The 6343-nt window shown below is 45.6% G+C and overlaps 1 long non-coding RNA gene across 4 annotated transcripts; it reads right to left on the bottom strand.

The window, feature by feature from the left end:
- On the bottom strand, positions 1-3820 carry LOC124702356. 4 transcript variants are annotated; one of them, XR_007002430.1, is made up of 5 exons: positions 3474-3820; positions 1957-2073; positions 1291-1373; positions 437-760; positions 1-351 (listed from the first exon to the last, which is right to left on the bottom strand). It is a non-coding gene; the product is annotated as an uncharacterized LOC124702356 (long non-coding RNA). The 4 variants fall into 4 exon arrangements; XR_007002429.1 differs by having other exon boundaries at positions 3496-3820; XR_007002431.1 differs by having other exon boundaries at positions 3608-3820.
- Between the last annotated feature and the right edge of the window lie 2523 nt (positions 3821-6343).

The following is a 6343-nucleotide window of genomic DNA, read 5'->3' as shown; positions in this document are numbered from 1 at the left end:
TAAATAATTAAATACATTTCTTCCCATTAAAATTGGATAAAATGTGACCTAAGAATTCCAGGTGCCAACACAGTATAGGAATCCTGGCATAAAGAAAGTGTCATGATGACTGGAGGGCATTGTAACACTGATGCTCAATCGCATCCATAAGAACTACAAGCGTGGACTCATTTGCCCTACAATAAATAGTGGAAACAATCTATGTAACAAATTACATTGTCCAAATGGCAGAATCATCTGTTGAGTGAAATGCTAGTTCCTTTCCATTTGCCATAATTGCCAGGCTTGCTTAGTTGAGAGCAGAAGCTATATGCCATTCCCGTTTAATGGTGAGCACTTGATCTTTGATGTCTGAAATGGTAGAAAAAACTATAAGAAAATTTCAAAAAGTGTAAAAAACATATAGAGAAAAAGAAAATTAAGCTTTAGTTATAACATGTGATTGTATGGTGTCACTTTGACGTCGATCTGGCCATGGAAAACTTCTTCAGTTGTCTTGCCATTGGCAGTGGTTGTGTGCTGCGTAATTCGTCAGTACAGACCCCACAGATCTCGTAATTCGACAGCACGCAATTAGAAAATTAAGGAACAGACTAACAGATACATGTATGTCAACACACACAAAAAATTACCAAATGGCGTACTTTGACCTTTTGACCTGGCCGCCCATCGAAGCCACAGATTGCTACCTGTCGCTAAAGCTAGCCACACGCCGCCATAGTTTCAGAACTATGACCCGCTTATAGCTACTGGCCTAGTGCTGATGTGACAAAAATGAGATGATCAATAACATACTGGATTTTTTAAAAGCATGGATATAATCATGTGGATGCATAAATACTAAACGGGGCCAAAGAAAAGCATGTCTATAGCAGTGGTACAACTACTTTATTATTGTTCATTTTCTACAAAATCAGAATGGCCAACAAGCTAAGCAGTATAGTTCATCAAAAAATCATCGTACATCAGCTACGATGAATACATCACAGTGCGGAAGCCACATAATAACTAAATAAGTTGCATTAGCATCCATAGCTTTATTTGCTAAAGCCGTATTTTATTATTCTGTTAAAGAGTCTACCTACAGACCTGCACTTGATCACTGATATCTACAAAGTCATGTTGTTTTCGGTGCTGTCACGGTTTAAATTTCTGAACAAACATTTAGGTCGACGGGGGCGGTGACAGGGAATTAGTTTTTGTTTACATACTATTTACTTACTGCGTTACATACAATTTTCCTGATGCAAGAAAGTTATAGCATAGTTGCAGTATTCACCAGGATATTACCTCCTTTGTTCAGTCAACCAATGCAAGGCCGGCAGCCACCAGGAGATTACAAAACTGTTATTGACCTTCCTTGCACGCCAGGCCTACACACAGGAATTAGGTAAAAATTACGAATCAACTCTTTTTTTACGGAAGGGAACATAATACACAGATTTGCAAGTACCATACGACAACAAATTTCCTCTTTGAAGATTACTGAACAAATTTCCTATGACATCTAACTGAAAGAAATACCAATTCATTGCCAAACTGCACCATCAGAATTTCAGTGTGTGTGTTTTCTGCCCGAGCCAATTTGACTACAATCATCTCCCTAATTATGAATGCAAACACCTAGCAACTGTCATCGCTTTGCAATAAAAAAAAGCCAAAAATAAAAATTTCATGCAGAAGGATTATGGTAAAAATACATTCGGGTTTGCAGCAGGACGTAAATTCCTAATTCATTACCAGTATGCATTTCATAATAGCAAATCAAATTTTGCATAGAATCTAGCATGCCCATTAGCACTAGATTGGAGATACCGTTGCAGCCAACACCTAAGAAATTATGCATAAGTACTTATCGCAAGCTTTATTTTTTAGAACAACAAACTTATGGCGAGTAAAACTGAACAATTGCTAACCAAAATGATGCACAGTGGGAAAGAATTGACCGACACTTACTCATCCAAATTGGTAGAAATGGGGTGGTACTGAAGAGTACTGGTGGGAAATGTAGAAGCAGCCAGCGCCAATCACAGGTTGCTTACCACCGAAATCAGAGGAAGCAAATCGACGCAGCTACATCATAAAAAATGGAAATTACATATCCAAAAGCAGCCTCTCACCTTGGGATGATTTAAGTATTCGTTTATATAAAACTGGTTTGAAACTTCGATGCTGTGAGACACTGTTAAGTAGCATCATGTAGAAAAGAGCGACTTGGGTTGTAGTAAAACAGATTCTAAATCAGCTAATTTATCCTGAAACTGAGTATGCTTTTACTCTGGTTATAATTAATTAGCTGCCAAATCTTTGTGGGAACAACCATCAACAGAACATTTTATGCTAGGTTCGTATCATTGAACTTCTGAAAACCTAGCTATTCTAATAGATGAATGAATGTATCTTACAGGCTATAACTAAGTACTAAGTAGCACGAACTTTCACTAATACTAAGATCGACTATGCTCCATGTCTACAAATTTGGATAGCAAACTAGCTTTTTAAACATAGTAATGAAGATATCTGATATGGCAGAGTGCCTATTTTGCTAGCCCACCGGTACCTGAATCTATAGTATCCATGTATACAGTACACACTCGTGCCCACATTCATTCAGCCATTCAGTTGTTTAGTGATTCACAGTGATATCCTAATTCCTAATCTATACCACTGAAAAAGCATGTATACCGGTTGATTTATACTTAATAAAACAGGTGCATTTTACATCTACTTTATTTTTCATTTTCTACAAAATCTGAACACCCAACAGGCTAAGCAGTATAATTAAGCAAAAAACATCATACATCAACAACGATAACTAAGTGGCAGTGCGGATGCCGCAGAATAACTTAGAATCCATAACTTTATTTACTAAAGCCGTATTTCAGTTGTTAAAAAGTCTACCTACATCCCTGCACTTGATCAGGGATATCTACAATGTCATGTTGGTTTCGGTGCTGTCACAGTTCAAGTTTCTGAGAAACCATGTAGGTTGACTCCAGTGGTGCTGACAGGGAATTAGACTTTTTTTCTGACATACTATTTGTTTGCCCCTTTTTTTCGTGACACAAGCAAGTTATAGCATAGTTGTAATCTTCACCAGGACATTAGATCCTTTGGTCAATTAATCAATGCAAGGCCACTTCACCTCAATTTTTAAATCTAAAGAAATCGGCAAAAGCTTTATTCAAACGGTTGGCAGATTCATGTGAACTCAAACCTAGTTTAACAAACACTACAACAAATATTATTTATCTGACTCCAATACAATTACTTTCGAACTTCTTAACACCTGTGCAATGTGATTACTGAAATTTTTTCATGTTCTGATGGTTATTACTCTGAATTTGTTTCCTTAAAATTACCATCTAGTTAACAGGACAATAGAAAGATCGAGTTTGCAAACCTGTAAACTACAAGCCACTGTTGATATTAAACCATAAAACCAACATCTCAGAGCAATAAAAAAAAGTAACCTCTAAAGGTCAACAAAGGCACCTGTTTCCATGTGCGTGCAGCATCTCAAGTCCTCAACCTTTTCACATCAAAGCTGCATACGGGTTTGCAAAAATAATTCTGGAACTGACGGCAAAGAGGTAATGTTCCTTACAGTAGAAGACGGCCGGCGAAAGCTGCTGCGTGGATGGTTTCACGGTTGCATAAACTTGGCGCCGGCAGCCTTTGCTGAGGAAGCGCTGCATGATGCTAAAAGGCCAGAAACCACCCGCCTACAACATGCGTTTCCGCTGATTCGGCCAGCCGACGAAGACGCCGTCGATTCCGCCGGCCGATGAAGACGGAGCCGGTTCCGCCGGCCGACCGCGACGCTGCGGATGACACGGTCGGCGCAGAGCCCATCCCCCGCTCGTCTGGACACTGATTTCGCCCGAAGCAGTGCCGCGGTTGCCGCCCACGGCGACGCCGATGCCAACCAGCGCCGCCGGCAGCCACCACACGCCGCGCTGCCCAATACCGAGGAACCAGGCCGCTCCCCATGCCGCGGAGTCGACCACCCGTTACTCACCACGCCCCAGCTGCAGTCGCCCGCCGCCGGCCGAAATCCCCAGCTGCCGCCTGCAGCCGCCCGCCGTCGGTGGAAATCCCCAGCTGCAGCGGCTCGCTGCCCCGCCGCAATCGCAGCTGCAGCCGCTCGCCGGCAGCCGCAATCGCCAGTGCAGTCGCTCCCCGAAATTCCGAAACCGCCGACCGCACACGATGCCATCGATTGACGATGGGCTAGTTGGTAATGATTTTGTGTACGTGGCCTAGCTTCTGATAGCGGTGGGGAAAGAAACCGTCGTTGTAATAATTTGGGGGGATCCCACGGTATGATTGCTGCACCCTCATGGAGCTCTCACAGCGCTTTGAATTTTCGGCCGTCCGATCGAGCTGACGTGGCGCGATCTCGGTCGTCGTTCCGTCCAGGGCGCTGAGGCCCTCCCGTGAACCCGCATTTTATCCATGGGTCGCTAAAAAGCCCGCTCGGCCCGATGTCAGCGCTCCACCAATCCCTCGCTTCCGGTAGGAAACCTACCCAATCCCTGGCCGCCTCGCTCGCGCACCTGCCTCCCGCCGCCACCCCGCGCCGCCTCTCCCCTTCTCCACCCATCGCGCCGCCCCTTCTCCTCCCGTCGCGCCGCCCCTTCCCTCGCCTGCGCATGGCAGCGCCGCCGTCCGCCGTCGCGGCACGAGCATGCGGGAGCAGCGGCGTCGTCCGCAGCGCCGCCGTCCGCCCCTTCCCTCGCCTCGCTCCTATCCGCCGTCGTCCGTGTCTTCCGCGCGCTCCGCCCGCGGCCGTCGGCGGTGGCCGCTCTTAGTCCATGGCAGCGCCTTGTCGTGGATTGGGTTAAGGTGAGGTCCTGCTTCACCGATGGGGATTTGTTGCCGTCATCATTTTTCCCTATTTTTTCCCTCTTCCTTTTCCTGTTTCTGGGGTGAGGGTTTCCGCCTCTTTTTGGTGCTCTGGTTTGGTTGAGGTCAGCGCCTGTTTATTTAGATTTTTTGGCTCACAGATCTGCCCCTGGTTTGTTTTTGCCTATTTTTTGTTCCTTTTTCTGTACGTATTTCTGGAGGTTAGGGGTTGCTTCTTTGATTTTCCCCCTTGACCGTGCTTCTGGATTAGGGTGCCACCACTTTTGGATTCTGCTCCATGTGGTCGGCGATGGCCAGCGCTGCCACATGCTGACGCTCCGCCGTGGGCTGACCAGTCGTCGTTTTGCCGGTAAGATTTCGTTTCTGCTTGTTTTTTGTTTTGTTTCTCTGCATGGCCTTGTTTCTGAAGTCAAAGCGAACCTCCTTTTGGATTCTTCTCCTTCTTAGTTGGGTGAAGCCTTTTCCCGTTAAATTTGGTCTCTTCTTGTTTCTGTTGGATTCTTCTTCGGTGGGGATTCTCTTCTTGGTCGTGTTTCTGGAGTGTGGGTACAGCCTCCTTTTGGATTCTTCTGCTTCTTCGCTAGGTGATGACTTTTCTTGCTAATTTTTGTTTCTTCTTTCTGTTCTTGGCCGTCGGTTTCTTTCCGAAGAGATGTCTTTCCCATGTTTTAATTGATCCCCGCGGCTTGCCCCTAACGTGTTCTAATTAGGTCTTCTCTTCCGTCTTTGCAGGTCGTCACCTTGCTGGGATTGCCTCGTCGGGTCGTTGCGGCTGCTTCCGTTGGTCTGCTGTTAGGTTGTGTTCGTGGTGAGTGCCCTATGCTCCATCCTTCTCTGTAGCGGTAGATTATTATGTTGGCTACCAAACTGTTTGTACTTGATAGTGATCGTGGAGGCTTCATAATGTGTGCGTGTACCTGATAGTGATCGTGGAGCTATGCAAATTTGTTTTCCACTGCAGCTGGTGCATTCGTTTGTCATGTAAGAAGAGCACAAATCACTCTTATTTATGATTAGAATCAGTTCGTCTTTGATATCCACATCACACAATGTATCAGCAATAGTTTTAGATTGTACAGAATTTACCAAAGAAATTTTTTTGGCTTGCAAATTACACACATTTGCTTTACTTTCTAACCTACAAGCACATGTCGTTCAGTCACACAATAAAATCAATGATTGATGAAGAGGTTGGAACTGTGAATAGATCCCCACATCTTACCCCTAAGAGCATCTCCACTCGTCCCCCCGAACAGGCCCCCGGCGAGCGTTTTTTCCATCCGGACGGCGTAATTCGGCCCAGTCGCGCCCCCGGTTCCTCGTTTTCGTCCGGATTTGGGCCTAAATCCATCCGGCGATCCCACGCCATCCCCGGCCCCCCGGGGAGCGCTCGGGGACTCCGGACGAGTGAAAAGCGGGCGTGGACCCAACTTGTCGGCGACAATGGCCTCCGATCTACGGCAAAACCCTCGTC

Source organism: Lolium rigidum, chromosome 3 (genome assembly GCF_022539505.1).
Source record: "Lolium rigidum isolate FL_2022 chromosome 3, APGP_CSIRO_Lrig_0.1, whole genome shotgun sequence".
NCBI lineage: Eukaryota > Viridiplantae > Streptophyta > Magnoliopsida > Poales > Poaceae > Lolium > Lolium rigidum.
The sequence above is the reverse complement of the archived record's forward strand: the minus strand, read 5'-3'. Positions and strand labels throughout refer to the sequence as shown.